The 24,617-nt window shown below is 46.9% G+C and overlaps 5 non-coding genes across 5 annotated transcripts; 3 read left to right on the top strand and 2 right to left on the bottom strand.

The window, feature by feature from the left end:
* Positions 1-1,893: 1,893 nt before the first annotated feature.
* Positions 1,894-1,965, top strand: TRNAH-GUG (transfer RNA histidin (anticodon GUG)). The gene has a single exon. It is a non-coding gene; the product is annotated as a tRNA-His (tRNA).
* Positions 1,966-9,978: 8,013 nt separating this feature from the next.
* TRNAE-UUC (transfer RNA glutamic acid (anticodon UUC)) lies at positions 9,979-10,050 on the top strand. The gene has a single exon. It is a non-coding gene; the product is annotated as a tRNA-Glu (tRNA).
* Positions 10,051-15,443: 5,393 nt separating this feature from the next.
* TRNAN-GUU (transfer RNA asparagine (anticodon GUU)) lies at positions 15,444-15,517 on the bottom strand. The gene has a single exon. It is a non-coding gene; the product is annotated as a tRNA-Asn (tRNA).
* Positions 15,518-21,493: 5,976 nt separating this feature from the next.
* On the top strand, positions 21,494-21,566 carry TRNAV-CAC (transfer RNA valine (anticodon CAC)). The gene has a single exon. It is a non-coding gene; the product is annotated as a tRNA-Val (tRNA).
* A 2,287-nt stretch (positions 21,567-23,853) lies between these two features.
* TRNAV-CAC (transfer RNA valine (anticodon CAC)) lies at positions 23,854-23,926 on the bottom strand. The gene has a single exon. It is a non-coding gene; the product is annotated as a tRNA-Val (tRNA).
* Between the last annotated feature and the right edge of the window lie 691 nt (positions 23,927-24,617).

Raw genomic sequence — 24,617 nt, 5'->3', positions numbered from 1 at the left:
GAAGGAAAAGGGAAAAGACATCGTACACACAGGAACAAAGAGGAGTATTGCAGGAGATTTCTCTCCGCTCCTGGAGGACTCTACCAGAAGCAATGCAGGTGAGAGGACAGCAAAGCAACATCTTTAAAGTAATGAGGTGTGTGGGGGGCGGGGGTGGGTGGGTTGGAGGAGTTAACCTAGAAGTCTATGTCAGAAAAAAAAAAAAAATCTCTCAAAACTGTAAGTGAAACAAGAGCATTTCGAGACATAAAAAAGCAAAAAGCATTCACCCCCACCTGACCCACACTACAAGAAACGTCAAAAGAGTCCTCCCGGCAGCAGCAAACGGGTATCAAATGAAAATCCCGGTCTACACGAAGGAATGAAGGACATCTGAAATGGGTAAGTATATTGGTTATTTTCTTATTATTGAAATCTCTCTCTCTCTCTCTGTCTCTCAAAGATTTGACGGTTTAAACAAAAGTAATAACAATGGATTGTGGAGTTTATTTTGTAAAGGCAAAAAGCACGGCAAGAATAGCATCAAGGCCGGAAGGCGAGGCATAACACCACTTGAAGGTAGACTGTGGTGAGTTAAAGATGTATGCTCTAAACCCTAAAGCAATGACTAAAATAACAAAAGAAAGAGTTATAGCTAGTAAGCCAACGAAGGAGAGAAAACGGAAGGGTATAAAACCGGTGTAAACGCTATGTAGAGTAATTGCTCTTCCAGGACCTCTATCCTAGAGGAATAATACTTACACCAGTGGCCAGAGATATGTGTAGAAGAATGATGACTACAGCATTAGATGTAATCCTAAAATCATAGAACCAATCTAATTTCAAAACAGCATGGAAAGGGCAAAGTAAATGATAGTACAAGAAAAGAAATGGAAGGGACGCCTCTGTCAACAGGAATTCAGAGGTTGGTTAATGGTGATGGTTCTGCTCTTTCAAGGTATCAGTGTTCCCAGACACTTGGTTTCCTTCCTAGCTCTTTTGGGAGGATCGGAGAGGGCCTTGGTATGCGTGCTCATGTTGTACCCGAGACAAGGAGGAGAGGAGGGTAATGGAGATCACGCTGTCGTCTTTACGTGAAAGGATGGGCTAGATGGAAAAAGAAAAACCGAAAAAACGAAGACAGTTTGTCCCTTAAATACGCAAGGTTAAGACTTGAACCAGCAACCTTCGGGTTGAAGGACAGACACTCCAAGCAAGCAAGCCACAGAGACAAAGCTACCACCTGCACATCATCACAACAGAGGCAAGCGTGTCTTCAACGCTAGGCGGAGCCACTGCCCCTTGCAGGACAACTGTGCAGGCTCCAAAGCCTCGGAAAACCAGAGATTGAGCCTACGCGTCGCGCTCGCTACGATTGAAACCCGTGTGCTGGGCGATTCCCAAGCTAGAGGGGCGGTCTTCAGAAGCCGGCGTCCCGGGAGACGCCCAGGTCCGCGACTCCCCCTGCCGGAGCCGCGTGGGTCCCGAGGGAAGCTGAACCCCCGTGGGCTCCCGCGATGGGCTCGTCCGGTTCTTTGCTCCGCCTTCACCCGGCCGGCCGCGCGGCTTGCGCTGGCCTCGCTCATCTCGGCTGCGGTCGGTGGGGCGGGAGAGAAAGGGTCAGACCGGGAAATGCGAAGAGGCGGGAGAGGAGCAGGGGAGGCGTGGACGAGCACCACGCCACCTGCCAAGAGGCCCGCGCTAAGAAGCGCAGGCGGGATTAGCGGAAATGAGAACTGTTTTCCCGGTGCGTGCGAAGTGAGAGGAGGGGAGGGGAAAACCGAGAGCGGGCATGAAGGAGGCAAAAGCACGAGTACCTGTGGCTGTCCGGGATCAGGGCAGCGCGGGAACTGCAATGATTTTCCATCAAATATATCAGAGCAAGGTCAGCCTCCGCCACCAGGGTTGTGGCGCGCCGTGATCGTATAGTGGTTAGTACTCTGCGTTGTGGCCGCAGCAACCTCGGTTCGAATCCGAGTCACGGCACTGGCTGTCTCCCTCAGCTGGCCCGCCCCTTTTGCTCGCCACCCGGCGCCATGCGGCTCAGGAGAGGGAAAGAGACCTCCGCGCAGGTCTGCACTAACCTGGGCCGCAGGCAAACGGACACCCTGGGAGTGCTCCACTCTGTGTCTGACTACTGAGCGTTATGCAGGAAATAACCCGCTCGGCCCTCTTGGTGCCTTAACGCTAATGCTTACATTTCGGTGGGGGGCTATATTTTTTTTTTTCCTTTTTACACGAAAGGACAACAAGCTTTAAACGACTTTAAACTCCAAACTCTTTGTCATGCTCTACACCGGCTTGTCTCCATCCCCCTCTCCTCCCCTAACTTGTATGCTAACAGGAAATTATCGAGGCATGCTTCACATAGAGTAAAATGCACAAATCTTTACTGCAGTTTTCACAGATGTAATCCACACGCAGGTCAGGTTATCCCACCGAGGTCCTTAGCATCCCTTTGCAGGCAATGCTCACCCCCCCCCCCCTCGATTACTTCGCTATTCTGAGGTCTAGCCCATAGGTTAGTCTTACCTCTTCTTGAAATTCACATGCGTGGATGTGCATTATTATTTTTATTTTCGTGCCACGTTATGCTTTTGAGATATATCCGTGTCGCCACGTTTATCACTTCATAATTTGGGTGTTGCTGAGGAGTGTCATTCCAATGTGTGCATGAATTCGCCGCAGTTGATGCACAGTCGATTGGGTGAAGAAGTGCTTTGGCCCAGCGAAGTGCTGGGAAAGGCAGTCTTCCGCATGCAGTCTTTCCACCTCCACTCTGCCACGTAAGCAGGGGCCTTGGGCCTGGAACGCTTCCTTACCAAGAGGTAAAGAGTCCTCACCGCCTGTGCCGGACTTACCACTTGTGCGGGAATATCTTCCCCTGCGTGAGACTCAGTGTGTGCCTCTTGTTCTGCTTAAGCATGTGTATCAAATGGCACCTTGCCAACCCCACTGCTGTATCTGCCCCCTGCCGGGAGGGGAAGAGGTCCTTCCTTCTGTGTCTCAGGAGGGGTGTGTGCAGGCCACTGGGCCTTTTGCCAGAGGGACCTATTGTCCCCGGGGACCGACGCCCACTACCGAAGCTGATCCTGCTCTGTCTCTTCCCCATGGGAGGCAAGCGCTGTTCTTCCATCCAGTGCTTGACTGCACTGTATTTTGCTCCGACACTCTGACACCAAGCTGCGGGGCCCAGGAGCGCTCCGACTTCTACTCCTGGTGATGGGCAACAGATGCCACTCGCTCAACAAGGCAGCTGCTATGAATGAATATTCTCGTATGAGTCCTTTTGTGGACACGTGCATTCCTTTCCCTTGAGTACTGGACTTGCTGGGTCGTGGGGTAGGTGTGATTTTACCTTTGTCAGTTAACAGCCCAGAATGGTCTCTCCCCACCAAAGAGTGCTACAGTTGCCCGACAGTCTTGACGATGCCTGGTGCTTGCTGTCTTTTAAATAGTCCCATTGCGGTGGATGTAAAACGGCATCATAGGGTGGCTTAAATTTGTGTTTCCTTCATGAGTAAACTGTTCAGAAATCCTTCCTCATGAAGAGAAGCTATTGAATCATTTTTCCCAATTTAGTTGGCTTGGCTTTTTATTCCTGATTTCCAAAATGTACTCTATATATTCAAGATTTGAGTCATTTTCCACGTAAGCATAATGCGAATGCATTCTCCCAGTCTGTGGCTTGCCTTTTCACTTTCTCACAGTGATTTTTGTTGAACACAAGTGTATTTCTTTGGCGAAATTCTATTTAGCTTTATTTTTTCATGTCATTGTTAAGGCCTTTATCTGTTCTGGCAGAAATGTATTCTGCTACATGTTTTTCAATCGGTTTTTTTTGTTTGTTTGTTTGTTTTGAGATAGAGTCTTGCTTTGTTGCCCGGGCTAGAGTGAGTGCCATGGCGTCAGCCTAGCTCACAGCAACCTCAAACTCCTGGGCTTAAGTGATCCTACTGCCTCAGGCTCCTGCGTAGGGCTGGGACTACAGGCATGTGCCACCATGCCCAGCTAATTTTTTTCCCCTGTATATATTTTAGTTGGCCAGATAATTTCTTTCTATTTTTCATAGAGACGGGGTCTCATTCTTGCTCAGGCTGGTCTTGAACTCCTGACCTCGAGCGATCCACCTGCCTTGGCCTCCGAGAGTGCTAGGATTACAGGTATGACCCACCGCGCCCGGCCTTTTTGTTGTAGTTTGGTTTTGGTTTTGGTTTGGTGGGGTTTTTTGTTTGTTTGTTTTGGTTTTGGTTTGGTTTTTTTTTTTTTTTTTTTTTTTTTGAGACAGAGTCTTGTTCTGTGGCCTGGGCTAGAGTGCCATGGCGTCAGGCTAGCTCACAGCAACCTCAAACTCCTGGGCTCAAGCAATCCTTTTGCCTCAGCCTCCCAAGTACCTGGGACTACAGGCATGCGCCACCATGCCCGGCTAATGTTTTCCATATATTTTTAGTTGTCCAGCTCATTTCTTTCTATTTTTTAGTAGACACGGGGAGGGGTGTCTCACTCTTGCTCAGGCTGGTCTTGAAGTCCTGACCTTGAGCGATCCTCCTGCCACGACCTCCCAGAGGGCTAGGATTATAGGCTTGAGCCACCACGCCCAGCCTGCTGCATGTTTTTCTAAGAACACTTCTAAATCTATGAAATAGAAATTTATATGAACTTCATCTACTGACCACAGCAAGCTTGGCGGTTATCAGTGTCCTGGTCTCCGGAAATCTTCTCTGTATTGTAAACACATTGGCAATAGTTACAGCTCTGCTCTTGGACACCCACAGGCCCTGGGCCTCCCTCCATTTCTCCCCCACTTCTCTCTCCCTCTGTCTCCTTCTCTGTTATTCTGTGTCTCCTCCTGTGCAGCTGAGAATCCCAGAGACACCTGAAACAGAGAAGTAGACCGACCCCAGTCTAATCTGCGCACCAGAAGGCGGGCTCTGTGTTGGAATCTACTTCAGCCCTGGCGTGACCTTGGTTAAGTATCTTAAACTTTAGGTGCCTCAACAGTTTTACCTGCAAGATTGGGCCGCCACGAGAACTCTACTTCACACTGTGGTCATCAGATGTGCCTAGATGTAGTGACTACTCAATCAATAATGTTATAATCAGTAGGATCACCAAAATCATTGTCACTGTCTCCTGCCTTATCTGTGAACAATCACTCTCCAGACCGTTTCACTTTACCCGTGCTTCCTCTAGACCTTCATGTACATGGAATCATAGCACACGTACTCTTTTCTGCATGCTTCCTCCCCTTTGCATAGTATCTCTGGCTTTGTCCATTGTTGAGTATAGCAGGTGTTCTCTCCTCTTTTCTTGCTGAGCAGTATTCCATTGCAGGGATAGAGCACGGTTTGTCTACCATTCACCGGATAATGAGCATCTGGGCTGCTTCCAGCATTGGCTGTTGTGAATAAAGCTGCTTTGAACGTTCTTCCCACAGGAGATTTTGTAGACATCTGTTTTCACGGCTCTTGGGAAAAATCTAGGTAAAGAATTGCTGGTACCAGAGAGCGGTATATGTGTAACTTCATGAGTACTGCCGAAACGTTTTCCAAAGTCCTTGTACCATTTTACATTCCCACCAACCACGTGTGAGAGTTGTGGTTGTTCCACATCTTCACAAAGATTGGCTGTTCCCGCTCCTTATGTAAGAATTTTAGCCATGCATGCTACTGGGAGGAGTAGTGGTACCTCAGCGTGGTTTTAATCTCCATTTCCCTGATAGCTAATAATACTGAGCACTCTTTATGTGCTTTGTCGGCCATGTGTACATCTTCTTTTCTAGCATGTCTGTTCAAGTCTTTGTAATGCCATCAAAACGATGGTATGACAGTCACATCTCACAATTTCTACACTCTACCGACCCATCTAACAAACTGGAGTTGTTTGGTTTGCTTTTTACTGCCAGGTTGGAGGAGCCTATGATGCATTACAATTACAGGGCTTGGGGGGTCATATATGGTTTGTGAATATTTTCTCCCTATCTGTGGCTTGCTTTTTCACTTCCTAAATGGCGTCATGTGATGAGAAGATATGGTTAATGTTGATGAAGTCTAATTTATCATGTCTTTCTTTTATACATATTTTTCCTGTGTCCTGTTTAGTAAGTCTTTGCCTAGCACCCAGTCACAAAGCATCCTCCAAATGCTTTCTACCTTTAACTTTTAAGTTTTGGTCTATGATGCACCTCAAATTACTTTTGTGTGTAGTGTGAGGTAGAAATGATGCTGTTGGTTTCTCCTCCCCGCAATATGAACATCTGTTAATTGAAGGCATTTTCATTCCCCCACCAAACTGCTTTTATTGAAACCAATTGACCGTATAGCTGTGGTCACTTGCATATCTCCCAACTCAATCTGTTTATCTGTTTGTGTCTCCTGATGCCACTTGCACACCGCCTTGTCTATAATAGCTTATAGTAAGTTGTAAAGTCAGGTAGTGCAAGTCCTCTGGTTTGGTCTCTTTCACACAGCACAATGCATTTTCAAATAGGTGATAGCTCTTGTGACCATCAGGCACCTCAAGATAATGTTGTCACTTCATCCCTGTCATTCTGGTGTGGGACACATGCCCTCACTCACATAGGCTGGTTTGGCCCCTTGTGGACAAAGATCCCCTATTGTACCCTCTGGGGAGAATAAATCTCCAGTTGTCTGCAGGGAGGATGAACAGGCAAAACGTCCACAAGACTCAGCACAGAGTCTGGATTTTCGGTGAAAGAAAAACTGGCCCACTTTTCAGGCCTTTAATTCTAGGAATGTTTTTCTATTCCCGACCACGAATTGTACAAAGCTTTGGGTTATTTACTGTTTCTTCTTTTTTTCTGGGGAGAGTGCAATGGACTGGATGTTTGAGTCCCCTCAAAATGCACATGCTGAAATCCTAACCCCCTGACCAGGTACCGTGGCTCATGCACTTTGGGAGGCTGAGGTGGGAAGATCACTTTAGGCCAGGAGTTGGAGACCAGCCTGGGCAACATAGCAAGACCCCATCTCTACAGAAAATTTAAAAATTAGCCAATTGTGGTGGCACACACCTGTACTCCCAGCTACTTGGGAGACTGAGGCAGGAGGATCCCTGGAGCCCAGGAGTTTGAGGTTGCAGTGAGCTATGATGGTGCCACTGCATTCCAGCCTGGATGATGGAGTGAGACCGTGTCTCAAAAAGAAAAGAAAAGAAGGGAAGAGAAGAGAAGAGAAAAGAAAAGAAAGAAGAAAGGAAAAGGAAAGAAAAACAAACTAAATCTTAACCCCCAATGTGATAGTATTAGGAGGTGGGGTATTTGGGAGGTAATTAGGTCAGGAGGGTGGAGTCCTCCCTTATGGGATTAGTGCCTTTATAAAAGAGACCCCAGAGCGCTCCCTCACCCTTTCTGCCTCCTAAGGATACAATGAGAAGAGGGCAGTCTACAACTGGGAAGAGGTCCCTCACCCTAAGTTCAAGACCAAGGCTTTGATCTTGGACTTCCAGCCTCGAGAACTGTGAGAAATTCCTGTTGTGACCAAGCCACCCAGTTTGTTACTTTTTAATAAAAAGCAGCCCAAACTAAGACAGAGATGGAGTCCTGTGGAAGGCCTCTAATTTGTTAAGCTGGTCATTGGGTGGGATGTTGCAAATTGGAAACTGAGGAAGAGCTGCCTTTTTGTGCATGTGAAGGAAGATAGCAGAGAGGCAGTGATACAGAGTGGGCAAGAATAAGCTGGAACGAGAACATTGATTTTAGGGTCTGGCACTGGATGTCTGATTTTGGACAAAGAGAAGACACTGATGGACACATCCGGAGAAAAAGAACTTCACTGGAAACGGCAGTTATGTAAAAGCCATTTTATGACATTTTTCACTTGTTTCTGTATAATTCTTCTTTCCGATCTTTGTTTAAACGCGTCACAGGTGAGGTGGATGCATTTGTTAAATATGTTTTGGGAATGCCTGTTTAAATAAAAATAGCTACCATACTTCAAACATTAATCCATGAACCTCCTGGACTCCTCTTAGGTTCCACCAACTATGCATTGACAGTAAAACGGCCCGACCTGGGGACTCTTGCTGGGAAAGTGAAATTAAAATTAAGACGGTGATGGGTGGAGGGAAGAGGAGGGAGGTGGAAGTCTCAACAACAGTTCCTGTAGTGGCGTTGGTATGTGCTTCACACCAGATCCATATCCTTTCTTCAAATCAGAGCAGTTGGAAAATCAAAAAGTATTCAGTTGCGTCCTTGGCATCCAAGAAAATCTTGGGTAGGGAAGTTCGAGTACCACCAACTGGGAAGGCCGGGGATTACCTACTCACCGGTACCCGGGCCCATGGTCGTCTGCTCTGTCTACTTTGGCAAACTGGAGACTGGAACTCGACTCTCCTTCAGCAGCCACGGGAGGACCTGCGTCCAGAGGAGGTCCACTCGATGGTAACTTTAGATCCTGAAACCTCATAGGATTTTCCTCCTCTTCCCTTTGATCTCTCTGCCGCCTACCGAAAGAGGACAGGATTCGCCGCCTTTCTTTCCCATCAGGAGCCTTTCGGCATGGATCGCTTGTGCAAAGGACCGAAGTGGGCAGCTGTTTCCCCTACGTGTCCCTCCGGGCCTGGGCGTCTCGGGAGCTCAGGCTGACCCAGGGCGTAACTCAGGGCGAGTGGGACCCGGAGGAGCCGGGAAGGATGCGCGCATGGGGGCGGAGGTCGGGCGCCAGGAGTCCGGCACCACAATCAAATGCCATTCTTCACCCTGCACTGCGCACCTGCCGCCCGCCCCCGGGATGCCAAAAGACATGGCCCCTAAAGCTTCCCTGCAGGCTGAACCGAAAGGGGCGTGAAGTTCCGGAAGGGGCGAGAAGAACCTAGTTGAGCGAACCCAGCCCTTTTGCCTGCCTGGCTGGCTCTCCTGGACAAGGCTCAAAAGAGGCTGAAATCGGGGACGGAACCACAGAATAGACCTAAGGGCAGAAATTCCCGAGATCTCGAGATTAAAAGTCTCAAACGCTAACGCCCAAGCTAGCGGGGGAGGGAGTCCGGGGGAGGGGGGCCGCGAGGAGAATGGACACCTGAGCCTTTATCCGGAGAGTCATCTGCACAAGCTCAGAGAACAGCACTGTGGATGCACATCGATGGTTCTCAGTGGGGGGCGATTTTGCACTCTCCCTCTCCTCCCGCCCTCCTTCCCCCGCACCCCTGCTGGGACACTAGGCAAGGTCTGGAAACATTTTTGATGGTCACAACTGGGAGAAGGGGGGAGGGGAGAGTTGTCTCCTGCCATCTAGTCAGCAGAGGCGAGGGATGTTGCTAAGCATCTTCTAATCCACGGGAGGAGCCCTCCCGCAACGAATTATCCGATCCAAAATATCGGTACCATCGAGTTTCGAGGTTAAGAAACCCTGGCGTGGGTCAATGTGCCCACACTTGACCGAGGAGAAATCACGAGTTGGTGACTAGCTGGATATTGGATGCGAAGAAAACTCCAGAGTCAGACACAACTCTCAGATTTTTGGTCCAAGCGTGTGAAAGGATGGAGTTTATCAAACAAACCCTCAACTGAGATGGGAAAGTGGCAGGAGCAGCAGGTTGTAGGGGGAAGGTCGGAGATCAGTTCAGGGCGCCAGAGCTGTCCTCGAAAGTGTTTTCCGTCCAGGCGGTCTGCGTGCTTTATGATGTTGGCCATGCCGGGGGTTCTAGGTGTTCAACCCCCTTCTCACCCGGGCGCCTGCCCGCTTCCGCCTCTTCCCGGCAACCTCGTCCACTGCCCCGGCCCGGCCCCGGCCCCGGCCCCGGAGTCTCTCCACGCGCTGCCGCCTCGCAAACAGGCATCTCTAGGTCAGTTGTGACGAAGTAACTCGGTCCGGGACTTGTGGCCCTGGTGGGCCTCGCAGAGTGCTCGGGGAAAGCAGGGACGGAATGGCCTTAGGAGACGACTCCAGGAGCGTAGGGTGACCTCCACGAGGCTCCAAAGTTTCCAGAGCTCAGGAAACGAGTCATTGCAGATTGCACAAAGCAGATGCTCTCTCCCACAGCTCCCTGGTGGTCTAGTGGCTAGGATTCGGCGCTTTCACCGCCGCGGCCCGGGTTCGATTCCCGGTCAGGGAACTCCTTTTGCGCCATTAGGCACCCTCCAAGGGCCAGGTGTGGAGGAGCCGCCGCACCGACTGCCACGCTCCGCCCAAAGAAGGGCAAGTAATGGTAGGCTGCTTCTCAGGACACTCAGCACTTGCTTAGCTCCGCACAAGTGACTCTCCAGAGCTACTGAGCGTCTTGCACGGGCTTACACAACTGCGCGGCGATGCCAATCCACGTGGGGCTGCACCCGAGAACCCCACGCTTCTTGCCGCTGCCTCAGATCCCAATGACTAAGAGGGAGGCCAAGCCAAGTCCTGGCGTTTGTGCGCACCCTGGAAACCGCCGGGTCCCCTGAGCCTCCTGAGCAACTTTCACAGGTAAAATGCTTGTTAGGCCCTTCAACACAGGTGACTGCAGGCGATACCCGCGAGGGTGGGAGGGGGGTGAGCGGCGGATGAGGTCCTTGAGGGCTGTCCCCTTGGAGAGTGAGCGCCAGTAGGGAGGTGACGTTAACTGACCCAACAAAGGCAGCATGTGAAGTATGCACAAATGGAAAACTAGTACCAGGCCCGTAAGTGGAAGGTAGGTGTGAAAATCAACACCGGAACATCAAAACGATGGTATTACAGTCAATTCCCACAATTTCTACACTCTACCAAGCACATGCGCACGTTTTCCCTTTTCCATTCAATGCTCCGAAGAGGGGTTCGGATAAATCCTGCGTCCACTGTAAGTCAAGAGGAGAGCAAGAGTCAGGGAGGCGAACTGGACTGACTCGACGGAGGCAGCAGGTAGAAACAGGTAGATGAGACGGCTTGGTGGCTGCTGGTCTGGAGCCGCTGCTGAAAGGCGGTCTGGTTAGCCAGATGGTGGGTTGTCATGTGGGGGACTGTGGGTGGGATTCTTTGGCGGAGAGTCGTTTGGAAGAATGGCGACCCTGAGTATAGGGTGGGGGGATAGGAGGCTGTGCTGTGCCAGTAGGGCATGCACTGCTGGCAGGGAGGAGGGGCGAGGGGCAGGAGGGAGAGAGGGGGACCAGAGTCACGAAGGTGGTACTCCCTAGGCACTTGGGATGTGCTGACCCCTGTGATCTCCCCACATGCGGGGAAACTCGTCTGAGGTCTTTGTGCCAGTGGGCACCTGGGTTCACCGCAGACTTGCATAAGGTCACCAGAGATCCTTTGCGGCCCTCCTCCTAGAGATCTTGAGGGCGCTTCCTTGGTACTCTCACTGAACCTCACAAAAGTCAGATACGAGCTCTTTGTCTTTTACACAGCGAACACGGTTACTGGCAAAAAGCCCTGGCGCAAAGGTTGCATTTAAACAGAAGTGATAAAAATGATTGTAGGTTTTTTTTCCCCCAGTCATAGAAGTTATCACCCTTTTTTTTTTTTTTTTTTTTTTTTGCTGCTGTTGTTGTTCTTTTTGTGTTTTTTTTTTATTTTTTATGTTTATTTCAGGATACTATGAGAGTGCAAACATTTTGGTTACATTTTATGTCTCTGCCTCACCCAAGCGAGGATAGAGGCATACCCTTCCCCTCTACAATGCTCACCGCATCCATTACTTGTGAGTTTATCCCCCTCCCAACCCCCTAATCCCTGGAGAATATTACTACCGTGTGAGCACCATAGTGTTGATCAGTCAGTGCCAATTTGATGGTGAGTACATGTGGAGCCTATTCTTCCGATCTTGAGATACTACACTTCGGATAATGGGCTCAAGCTCTATCCAGGAAAACATAAGAGGTGCTAGATCTCTGTGGTTTCCTATAATTGAGTCATATTCCATTGTATACATATACCAAATTGTAATAATCCACTCATGAATCCACGGGCACTTGGGTTGTTTCCACATCCTTGCAATAGTGAATTGTGCTGCCATAAACATTTGGGTGCAGATGTGTTTATTATAGAATGTCTTTTGCTCTTTTGGGTAGATGCCTAATAGTGCTATTGCTGCATCGAATGGTATTCCTATTTTTAGCTCTTTGAGTTATCTCCAAATTCTTTTCCAGAGAGGTTGCGCTAATTTGCAATCTCAGGTTGTGGGTTTTTTTCTGGACAAATTCCTGGAAACGCACAACCTTCCAAGACTCAATCAGGAAGAAGTAGAACTCCTGAACAGACCGATGTGGAGCAGTGAGATTGAATCAGTAATAAAAAGTCTTACAACAACAATAACAACCACAAAGCTCCAGACCAGATGGATTCACAGCTGAATTCTACCAGTTCTACAAAGTAGAACTGGTACCCATACTGCAGAAATTATTCCATAACATTGAGAAGCAGGGAATCCTCCCCAACTCATTCTATGAAGCCATCATTACCTTGATACCAAAGCCAGGAAAGGACACAACAAAAAAAGAAAACCACAGATCAACATCCCTTATGAATATAGATGCAAAAATCCTCAATAAAATACCAGCAAACTGGAATTCAAGAACACATAAAAAAAAAAAAAAAGTCCACCATGACCAAGTGGGCTTCATCCCAGGGATGCAAGGATGCTTCAACATAAGTAAATCAATAAATGTGATTCACTACATAAACAGAAGCAAAAACAAAGACCACATGATCATCTCAATAGATGCAGAAAAAGCATTTGACAAAATCCAGCACCCTTTTATGACGGAAACCCTCAACAAACTAGGGATAGAAGGAACATGTCTCAAAATTATAAAAGCCATACATGACAAGCCCACAGCCAACACTCATTCTGAATGGGGAAAAGTTGACAGCATCCCCCCTAAGAACTGGAACAAGGCAAGGGTGCCCACTGTCATCACTTCTACTCAAGATAGTGCTGGAAGTCCTAGCCGGAGCAATCAGGCAAGAGAAAGAAAGAAAGAAAGCATATCCAAATCGGGAAAGAGGACGTCAAACTATTTCTTTTTTGCTGACGATATGATCTTGTGTCTAGAAAATCACAAAGGCTCTACCAAGACACTCCTGGAATTGATAAATACATTCAGCAAAGTCCCAGATTACAAAATCAATCTACACAAATCAGTAGCATTTCTATATACCAATAACAGCCAAGCTGAGAGTCAAATCAAAGACTCAATACCTTTTACAATAGCTACAAAGAAAATTAAATACCTAGGAATACACTTAACCAAGGAGGTCAAAGATCTCTACAAGGAGATCTACGAAACGCTGACGAAAGAAATCGCAGATGACCACAAACAATTGGAGAAACATATCATGCTCATGGATTGGCAGAATCAATATTGTTAAAATGTCCATACTAACCAAAAGTGAGTTACAGATTCAATGCAATCCCCATCAAAATACCAACGACATATTTCACAGATCTAGAAAAAAATAATCCTACACTTTGTTTGGAACCACAAAAGTGCCCAGATAGCCAAAGAAATCCTAAGTAAAAAAAAAAAAAAAAAAAAAGCTGGAGGCATCACATTACCAGACTTCAAACTATAGTACAAGGCTATAGTAATCCAAACAGCACAGTATTGGCACAACAATAGAGACATAGATCAATAGAACAGAATAGAGAACCCAGATATAAAACCATCTATCTACAGCCAAATGATCTTCAACAAAGCAGACAACAACGTACACTGGGGAAAAGAAGCCCTGTTCAATAAATGGTGCTGGGAAAATCGGATAGCCACACGCAGAAGAATGAAACAGGATCCCTATCTCTCACCACTCACGAAAATTAATTCAGGATGAATAAAAGACTTCAATGTAAGGCACGAAACCATAAGAATTCTAGAAGATTTGGTCCTCACCTGGAGAAAAAAAAAAAAACATTAAAAAAATTCTAGAAGAAAATGTAGGAAAAAGTCCTCTAGATATTAATCTAGGCAAAGGATTTATTTATGACTAAGACCCCAATGGCAATTACAGCAACAACAAAAATAAATAAATGGGACTTGATTAAATTACAAGGCTTCTGCACAGCTAAGGAAATATTCAACAGAATAGAAGGCCTACGGAATGGGAGAAAATATTCGCAATCTACACATTCGATACAGGGCTAACATCCAGAATCTACAAAAAATTCAAACAAATTGGCAAGAAACAACAGCGACAACAACCCCATTAAAAAGTGGGCAAAAGACATGAACAGAAGTTTTTCAAAAGAAGATAGATAAATGGCCAAGAAACTTACGAAAAAATGCTCAACATCACCAATCATCGGGGAAATGCAAATTAAAACCACAGTGAGATATCACCTTACTCCTTATAGAATGGCTTTTATTAAAACGTCCAAAAACAATAGATGCCGGCACTGATGCAGAGAGAAAGGAACGCTTGCTTATGCACTGTTGGCGGGACTGCAGATTAGTACAACCCCTATGGAAAACAGTATGGAGATTTCTCAAAGAACTCAAAGTAGACCTACCATTCAATCTAGCAATCCTACTACTGGGCATCTCCCCAGAGGAAAACAAGTCATTTTATTAAAAAGACACCTGCACTGTAATGTTTATAGCAGCACAATTCACAATTGCAAAGATCTGGAATCAACCCAAGTGCCCATCAATTCATGAGTGCATTAACAAAATGTGGTATATCTATGCCATGAAGTACTACTCCAGCCATAAAAAGGATGAATTAATGCCTTCTGGAGGACTTCGGAAGGAATTGGAGATCATTATCCTAAGTGAAGCATCTCAAGAATGGGAAAACAAACACCACATGTACTCTGATAAACTGGAACTAACCGATGGGCACACAGGTGCATAGAGGGAAGTAAAAGTCATTGGAAATCAAGCAGGGAGGAGGGGGAGAAAGGGAGGGGCAAAACCCCACCTAACCGGTAGGATGAACACTACTCAGGTGATGGGCATGTTTATATCCCTGACTCAAGCTGTGTGACAAAAACATTTGTACCTCCTTAGTATTTTGAAATAATAATAATAATACAACCCTAAAGCAATCACTAAGTAACAAAAGAAAGCATGATAGCTAATAAGCCAGCAAAGAAGAGTAAATGATACGATATGAAAACCATGCAAACAGTATGACCCAGCAATCGCTCTTCCAGGACTCTACCCTATAGAAATGCCTGCACAACTGGCCAAAGATATGTGTACAAGAATACTGTCTGCAGCATTGTTTGTAATAATAAAAGCAAGTGATCAAATTAATGTCAAAAGTGTATGGGGAAATGTAAGGAAATACGAGTAAAAACAACCGATGGAACTCTTGTCAGAAGTAAGGTAGAGGGTAATATCGATGTTCCTGGGTTTTCCTATTCTTGCAGGTTCCCACGCATACGCCTCGTTTGTTCTCAAGGGACCTCATCTTCTAGGAGGATCCGAAGGACTCTTATTTTGGGTTCTCTTGCCATGCACAAGATAGAGCGCGCTCGTGCGCTCTGTGCCTCTCTCTGTCTGCGCAGTTCTGTAGAGGCTTGGAAAGACTGCAAACATTTTAAAACATGTGCCACGTCCCTGGGTGGGCTCGAACCACCAACCTTTCGGTTAACAGCCGAACGCGCTAACCGACTGCGCCACAGAGACAACCACAGCAGGCTATTCTGGGCTATGTTACCAAATGAGTACTCACAAACTTCCCATCCCTCCGTCTTCAGGGTGCCCCTTGCAGGATGACTGGGCAAGTTCCAAAGGCTCAGAAAACCGGAGAGGCTCACTACATCATCTCTTGCAGACCCAGATTCTTAGAGTAAGGGGCCCGCGTTCCCCTAATTCTTTTGTTGAATCTCATGCGTAAAAAATGAGGTCTTTGGCTTTTATAGATTAAAGCTGGTTCTTGGACTTTATCTCTCTGTCATCTATCTTTCTACCTATCTCATTTATACACGGTCGATAATTTCCTCCCATCAGTGACATCAGTGTGGAAGGTTTGGGTTTTGGTTTAGTGAAATAAACCTCTTGTGATGAACTTGGGAGGTAGTTGACAGAGATCCATCCTCTGTTATAGTTTGTGACAGATGACAAACAACTCTGGCCAGTACGAGCTCCTCCAAGTCAGTACCCCTGTGCTATTGACATGCGTACATCTACATCAGGCTTTGGGCACTTCATTGCTTTATAGCACTGCTGAATTTTCCAGGACCTTTTTATTCTTTCCACATTCAGACCTGGAATTAGCCATTTCTCAAAATTCCTCGTTCATTCTAGTGGATGATGGTATTTAGAAACCGAGAGCTGTGCTCACTGATACTGCGGTATCATTGCCTCTCAGCAATAAAAACATCAAAAGGTCATATAGATATCTCTGATTCCAAACCGTTACCATAACACACAGCTCTTTCTTCCTTTCCCCATGACATATTTTATTTCCATCCTCTCACAATGACAACACTGATTACCACATTATCAGCATATTTACTCATTTGTTCTGTCTTACAATGAACTCAAAGGAGTTTCAGAATTGCTCCACAATAAAATTATCAACCCCAAACCTCAATTAAAGTACTGTACATGGTTTCTTTGAAGTCCCTAAAGAGCACTCCACTAAGAATGGGTAGGTAGAGCATTGCTTTTAAAAATGACCAGAGTTATCCTGATGTGGTGGTGTATGCCTGTAGTCCTAGATACTTAGGAGGCTGAGGCGGGAGGATGGCTTCAGCCCAGGAGTTCAAGATTGCAGTGAGCTATGATTGTACCACGTGACAGAGCAAGACCCTGTCTCATAAAAAAAAAAAAAAAAAATACCACAGGGATATTCAACTCCAATTACAGTGTAAAAAGTTGCAAGAGAGTATCGCTCCTGCTCTAACCATGAGAACACTCTAGATAAACAAAAAATAACAGTTTTTTAATCACTGGAAAGCTTAGGATGCAAAGAAACTAAAACGAACAGAATTCCAGGAAGTGACAAATCCATTTCACCAAAGAAGAGATCCATGGCCATTTTTATCGCATGTGAACTGGTCAGAGTAGGGGTCTACGATATATGTGAATAAAGTGCAGTTAATCCAAATCTTTCACAAATTTGTAACGGCAACATGTCGGTAACTGGGATGGATTAGACTCCCAAGGAGCGCTGGTCACAAATCTAGTGAGTACCCATCCAGATACTTTTGTCCACACTGCTATGGACTCAACTGTGTTCCCCCCAAACTCAAACGCTGAAGCTTTAACCCCCAAATAGCTGGAAATGTTGACTGTATTTGGAGACGGGGGCTTTAAAGAGGTAATTAAGTTAAATGAGGATGTTGAGGTGGGTTCTAGTCCAATCTGACTGGTGTTCTCCTAAGAAGAGGACATTAGGACACACAGAGGAAAACGCCAGAGATGTGCCTTGCACAGAAAAAAGGCCATGTGATGACACAGCAAGAAGGTGGCCACATGCAAGCCAAGGACAGAGGCCTCAGGAGAAACTAAACCCACCAACACCTTGATCTTGGACTTCTATCCTCCAGAACTGTGAGAAAATAAATTTCTGTTATTTAAGCCACCCACTTTGGTGATTTTTTTTTTTATGGCAACCCTAGCAAACTCATAGAGGTATCAACAAATTCAGGGTAGTACACTGAAAGCTGGAGGTGTTGCAAGAGGACCGTGTGTGTGTGTGTGTGTGTGTGTGAGAGAGAGAGAGAGAGAGAGAGAGAGACAGAGAGAGACAACTGCCAGGGGTCAAGGTGGTCATAACACAAGAAGCCAAACTGAAAGTAACAGTCAAGACTTTATGCACGTACCATGATAGTATAAGAAGAGGCTAAACAGAATGGGTGCCAGCTCTTTCGATGTTCCATTTTTCTCTATGGAATGGCACCAAGTAAGGGTCAGATGTATCAGTGACAATGGGGGGATGTCTCACTGCCAAGGAAGCCTTGAACAAAAGACTCCTGTCATTTTATGGATCCAGGGGCCACAGGGAGAGAGAGAGGTATGGGTTAGGAATAGGAAAGTACTAAGTGCTGAGTCTGGGTTGATAAAAGTGTCTTTAAGTCCCCCTGATAAGATCATCTCCTCAGAGGCACCTGAGCAGTATTTCAGCTAAGTCCACCCGCACCCCACCCTATAAAGAATCCTCTGAAGAGAGGCCCCGGAGAGAGGGGCCTTAGTCCTTAACTGCAACTACCTCCAGAGACTGCAAAGCACTGGCTAGTCACCAAATGTGGCAGGGGAGGGGAGGACAGCTTCCCCTCCTTAGGCCTACCTGGTAAAGCCTTTTAATTGCCTGTGGTGGGGCCTGAAAAATCACACATAGGATTTTGGCCTGGAGCTGGACTCAGACTGAAAATAATCCCCTCCCTCGCATGTACTTCCCAGAGTGCAAGTCAACAGCCTGGCAAATGCTGGGAACCAATAAATTTGCTGTGAGAGACAACAGTGGAATCTCGTCCAAATATAAGGCAGATACCTTCCCCACGTGCTGAGCAGAAGACCACCGAAGGCAGGCACAGGGCAAAGAAGCCGAGAGGTCACCCCCAGGCACATAGGGCTTTCCCTGAGTGCCTAGCTTTGGACTGCTGAAGACTTAGTCGGGCAGGATTGCAGAGAACAAAACCACCAGGAACTTGGGGTCTTCACTGAGTACACTTCAGTAGCCCTCCAAAGGCTGGGCAGGGGGTGAGGATAGTAAATATGAAATATATCCTTCTGAGGCACGACGGGACTTTACCTTAGACCCCGAAGTCATCCACTGGAGCCTAGAAGCAAGGAAGCAGGGTGAAAAAAAAAGCATCATTGGAAGCTTGCAGCAGGGATAGAGAGCAAAGGGGGTTCTATGAGCCAAAAAGCTAGCAGCCAGACATAAAAGCAAAAGAAAGCTGGCCTCTGGGCTGTACTGCATAAAGAAATGTCCATAGTCTCACCGACGCTGAGCTCCCCATCTCTAATGAAGGAAGAGTTGTAATCCCACACCCAAATAGTTGAAGCCAGTGGCAGACTGAATCTAATTTAGATGTCACAAAACCTACACCCAGCTCAAGTACAGATTAGGTTGGCTCAAGGCTCTAAACTAGAGGCCTGAAAGAAAAATAGGCAAGTCCATAATTGGGAGTAAATATTATTTCCTTCAATTTCTACTGTTCTTTTGCACACACTGTTTGACACATATTAAAAATTATAAGATACATAATTAAACAACAAAGAGGCACATAATAAAGAGAAAATAGAGTCCATAAAAGTATAGCCCCAGAGGAGGTAGATGTTGGACTATATTAAACAAGGACTTATGGAATATAGTCTTGAAAAACAAAAAGGTAAACATGTGGTCAAAAGAGAAATGGAAACTGAAAAGGAACAAAATGGAAATTCTAGAAATAACAAATGTAATATGAGAAATGAAGGATGCACTCAAAGGGGTTAACAAGAGCCTTTGCATAGTGGAGAAAGGAAAGGTAGCTGCACCTTTCATCCTTTCGTCCCGCGTGAAAATCTTCCTGCCCCACAAGAGCTTCCACACCAAGGTAGCCACCACCTGCAGACCTCAAAATTGGGTGAGGTGGAGGTGGGGTTGAGCCCAGCAGTGTGACTTGTTTTTGATGAAAGCTTCCAGCTTTAGCCAGACTTATTAACATGCAGAGGTGAAGAAAATCAGAGGAATTCCAAAATCTCTATGTATGAATCAGGGAGGAGATCAGCAGGAATAAATCACTTATGAGTAACGAGCAATCAAGGGAAGGGTAAAAGAATAGAATGGAAACCTGTTGGATGACTCTGCAGGGAGGGGGCTCTAGGTGGATGGGATTACTACTTATTAGGTTAAGAGCCAAGCCTGCCGATGGGGAGCACAACCAAAGCACCTAGCCCTCTAACTCTCAGTTTCACAGCATGGTTGCTAAAGGCTGGTTCTAGTAGCTTCTGGAAGCCTACGAGCCTGAGCATAAAAATCCTATGAATTGGCACCTTCTGCCCTACAGTGGAAACCTGGCCAGGAACAGGACAGCAAATCCAGGTACTGGTTCTCTGGGGAATCCACTGACCCGAACCTATGGAAAGTTTATTTCTTCAGTGGTTGGTGCAATCTCTTTGTCCTCCCACTGCTTGGTGCCTCGAGAACCAGTTTCTCTCGAGCTAGAGATGGCCACTAGCTCTTCTTGCAAGAAGGTGTTCAGGGCCCAGTGACAGTTCAGGAGGCTAAACATACTCAAACTGCTCCAGAAAAATCTGTGTGATATCTGAACTTTTCTTGTCTGATGCCTCTGGTGAGTCCCTGGTACAGGCCAAGTCCTGAAGGATCCTTCTTTTAGTCTCTTGTGTCTTACAGAGACATAGAGCAAATAAGTGAAAGTTTATTCCAAGACTTCTTCCCTTTACTACACTCTTGACCACACCCTTTGGCCATGGAAGGAGGCCAGGCCAGTGCAAAACAATTTGACTACATTTGAGGTGGACACAAGACCCTTACTCCTCTATCCTTTAAAGCTTTTTGCCCTCTACCTTTGTCTAAGAATCATATTCTCACTCTTTGTTTTGTTTATGGTTAGCCGGATACAGATTTGTACTACTCTTAATATGTAAACCTTTTTCTGGCTGATACACTACTATAACTAACTATCATGTATTTTCATACAAAATCTGAGAAGACCTGTACCCATTATAATTAGCGGCACTTTTTATTTCAGAATATTACAGGGGTACAAATGTTTTGGTTACATGAATTGTTTTTGTACAGTTTGAGTCAAAGGTATAAGTGTACCCCTCCCCCAGATATTGTGCATTGTACCTATTAGGTGTGAATTTACCCAGTCCCTCCTCCCCCCCCCCCAACTGTTTGGTTTCCATTGAGTTTTACTTCCACATGTGCACATGAGTGTTGATCTATTAGTTCTAATTTAGTAGTGAGTACAAGTGGTGTTTGTTTTTCCATTCTTCGGATACTTCACTTAGAATAATGGTCTCCAGTTCCTTCCAGGTTGTTAACAAAAGGCAACCATTTTTTTTTAATAGCTTAGTAGTACTCCATGGTATACATATACGACATTTTATTAATCCACTCGTGTATTGATGGGCACTTGGGTTGATTCCACATCTTTACGATTGTGAGTTGTGCTGCAATAAATATTCGGGTGCAAGTGCCTTTTTGATAAAATGACTTTTTTTCCTTTGGGTAAATCGCCAATAGTGCGATTTGCTGGATCAAATAATGGCAGGTCTACTTTTAGTTCTTTGAGGTATCTCCGTGCTACTCTACATAGATGGTGTACCAGTTTGCAGTCTCACCAACAGTGCGTAAGCGCTCATAAACCGCCGCCTCCTGCAGCTTCTGGGAGCCAGAGAGTCAGCCTGGGGAGATGGCACAGTGGCGCTTAGTTCTGGATCTGGAACCTGCGTGAGATGCGGGATTCCCTAGCCAGATTGTGGGTCCCCAGAGTCTTGGCCTCGGGGGTAGGCGCGAAACCTTAAGCCCAGACCTATGGGAGCTACAGTGTCTCTGAGGGATCGCTGGTATTTCCGGGGGTCTTTTTCACTTGAATTTTGAAGTACAGTTGGATTTCTTATGTTGCAAACTGTATAATAATGTAAATCGCAGATGCTGAGCTTTCCAGACTTTTACCTCACACCAGAAGTCAGCATGCGGTTTCCGTAGTGTAGTGGCTATCACGTTCGCCTCACACGCGAAAGGTCCCCGGTCCGAAACCGGGCGGAAACAGTGCCCTTTTCCTGAACGTCAATCCTTTCTCAACAGGGGCGGGGGAAAGGGGTCAGCTCGACGGGGCTCGGGTGCTGAGCGAGTGTAGTAAGTAGGGAGGCAAATGCGTAGGTAGCTGCATCTTTGAGTCGCAGGACATACGAGTGAAATTGTCATTACTACCACCCAGCCGATATACTGGCTACCAATCCACACCTCATTTTTCTCCTCCTATCCCTTCTGGAGAGGAGGCCACAGATGTCACCGGCTCCCACGAAGGGACGTGGGGGCACACGACAATCACCTCTTCAGGAGACCAGGAAATCCCTTAAGTGATTGTGTCCCTGAAAGCTCAGGAAGTATTTCTGAGGGGTCCTGGGTGGCTTCTCTCCATCTGGGAGCACAGGTGCAGAACAGGTTCACTTGCCTGAGAGAAAACCAATCCAAATCCGCTTCTGGATCTCAGCCTGAGGCTGTATACAGTCCACCTTCCACAGTCACACCAATTAAAAGTCTATATATTTTATATTAGAATTGCATACGTTCCTCTACTCTAAATAATCTCCAGAAAACTGTTAGGGTCCGAACCACCGTCCGGACGTTCAGGCAAACAACAATTTTAATAGCTACAATTCCCGATGTGTGGTGTCCGGATCCCGGAAGGCTCTCACCCCCTGGCCCGCCCTTCTCTACTGCTTTGTCCCTGCACCTTGGCAGCTCTGCCTTGACGGGTTTGGGGCCGCTGTGCCCTGCCAAACTAGAATCTTTAGTGATTTTTTTCCTCTTCCCTAGGTTCAGTGTCTGGCCAAAGCATGTAGTTGTTTTTCTTCTTTTCTCACTGTCAACTAAACCTCGGTTATTATCTCTGCTGGAGTATTTGTTATTCAGGTAAGCCTGGTCTATGCAGAGATGCAGCAGCCAGGAGCAGGGCTTCTGTCAGCTGAGGAAATGAGGGAAAGAAAAATCCCACTGGCGTTTTTTGCGGAATAAGATGCTAATGACTTTGTCTACTTACCGACTTGGCTGACTTGGGGGCGGGATTGTGATACTACAGCAATCAGGGCTTGGCCTGAGGTGCAGCAACCGCCCTCCAGGCCCCGCCTTCCAGCGTGGGGGGTGTGTTCTGGTGCCGTTCTGCGCATAGAACAGAACATTTGGAACTAATAACCTTGTCACACTCCCCTACACTCTTGGCGGATCCATGAAGTCCAGGCAGAGAATCATAAAGTCACTGCTGATCCATGCTATCAGTGCTGGGCCTGGGCAGAAACTAAACCTCCAGGAAGCAGTGTAGCTCTGCAGCTGTACGGAGAGCTCAACCGTGGTGAATCTTTAGAGGCCATGGCTGTAGGGACCAAGGAAGGACGAGGCTTGTGGGCAAAAGCCCTAGTACCGCTGCCAGGAAGCCGTGGGGAGAGCGGCTGGGCCTTTCGCCTGGGTAAAGGGCAGATTCCTGAGGATGCGGGAGCCTCGGCCTGCAGCTACACCAGTGGTGGCCACTCAGCAGGCCCAAGCAGCGGCCTGTGGCACCACGATGCCTAAGCGCTCCCTCCAGAGAACGGAGGGCACAGCAAGCGCTGGGCGCAGCGGCCCCAAACCCGTCAAGGCAGAGCTGCCAAGGTGCAGGGACAAAGCAGTAGAGAAGGGCGGGCCAGGGAGTGAGAGCCTTCCGGGATCCGGACACCACACATCGGGAATTGTAGCTATTAAAATTGTTGTTTGCCTGAACGTCCGGACGGTGGTTCGGACCCTAACAGTTTTCTGGAGATTATTTAGAGTAGAGGAACGTATGCAATTCTAATATAAAATATATAGACTTTTAATTGGTGTGACTGTGGAAGGTGGACTGTATACAGCCTCAGGCTGAGATCCAGAAGCGGATTTGGATTGGTTTTCTCTCAGGCAAGTGAACCTGTTCTGCACCTGTGCTCCCAGATGGAGAGAAGCCACCCAGGACCCCTCAGAAATACTTCCTGAGCTTTCAGGGACACAATCACTTAAGGGATTTCCTGGTCTCCTGAAGAGGTGATTGTCGTGTGCCCCCACGTCCCTTCGTGGGAGCCGGTGACATCTGTGGCCTCCTCTCCAGAAGGGATAGGAGGAGAAAAATGAGGTGTGGATTGGTAGCCAGTATATCGGCTGGGTGGTAGTAATGACAATTTCACTCGTATGTCCTGCGACTCAAAGATGCAGCTACCTACGCATTTGCCTCCCTACTTACTACACTCGCTCAGCACCCGAGCCCCGTCGAGGTGACCCCTTTCCCCCGCCCCTGTTGAGAAAGGATTGACGTTCAGGAAAAGGGCACTGTTTCCGCCCGGTTTCGAACCGGGGACCTTTCGCGTGTGAGGCGAACGTGATAGCCACTACACTACGGAAACCGCATGCTGACTTCTGGTGTGAGGTAAAAGTCTGGAAAGCTCAGCATCTGCGATTTACATTATTATACAGTTTGCAACATAAGAAATCCAACTGTACTTCAAAATTCAAGTGAAAAAGACCCCCGGAAATACCAGCGATCCCTCAGAGACACTGTAGCTCCCATAGGTCTGGGCTTAAGGTTTCGCGCCTACCCCCGAGGCCAAGACCCTGGGGACCCACAATCTGGCTAGGGAATCCCGCATCTCACGCAGGTTCCAGATCCAGAACTAAGCGCCACTGTGCCATCTCCCCAGGCTGACTCTCCGGCTCCCAGAAGCTGCAGGAGGCGGCGGTTTATGAGCGCTTACGCACTGTTGGTGAGACTGCAAACTGGTACACCATCTATGTAGAGTAGCACGGAGATACCTCAAAGAACTAAAAGTAGACCTGCCATTATGTGATCCAGCAAATCGCACTATTGGCGATTTACCCAAAGGAAAAAAAGTCATTTTATCAAAAAGGCACTTGCACCCGAATATTTATTGCAGCACAACTCACAATCGTAAAGATGTGGAATCAACCCAAGTGCCCATCAATACACGAGTGGATTAATAAAATGTCGTATATGTATACCATGGAGTACTACTAAGCTATTAAAAAAAAAAAAATGGTTGCCTTTTGTTAACAACCTGGAAGGAACTGGAGACCATT

The sequence above is a fragment of the Eulemur rufifrons genome, chromosome 8 (assembly GCF_041146395.1).
Source record: "Eulemur rufifrons isolate Redbay chromosome 8, OSU_ERuf_1, whole genome shotgun sequence".
Classification (NCBI taxonomy): Eukaryota; Metazoa; Chordata; class Mammalia; order Primates; family Lemuridae; genus Eulemur; species Eulemur rufifrons.
This window is presented reverse-complemented; position numbering and strand designations above follow the sequence as displayed.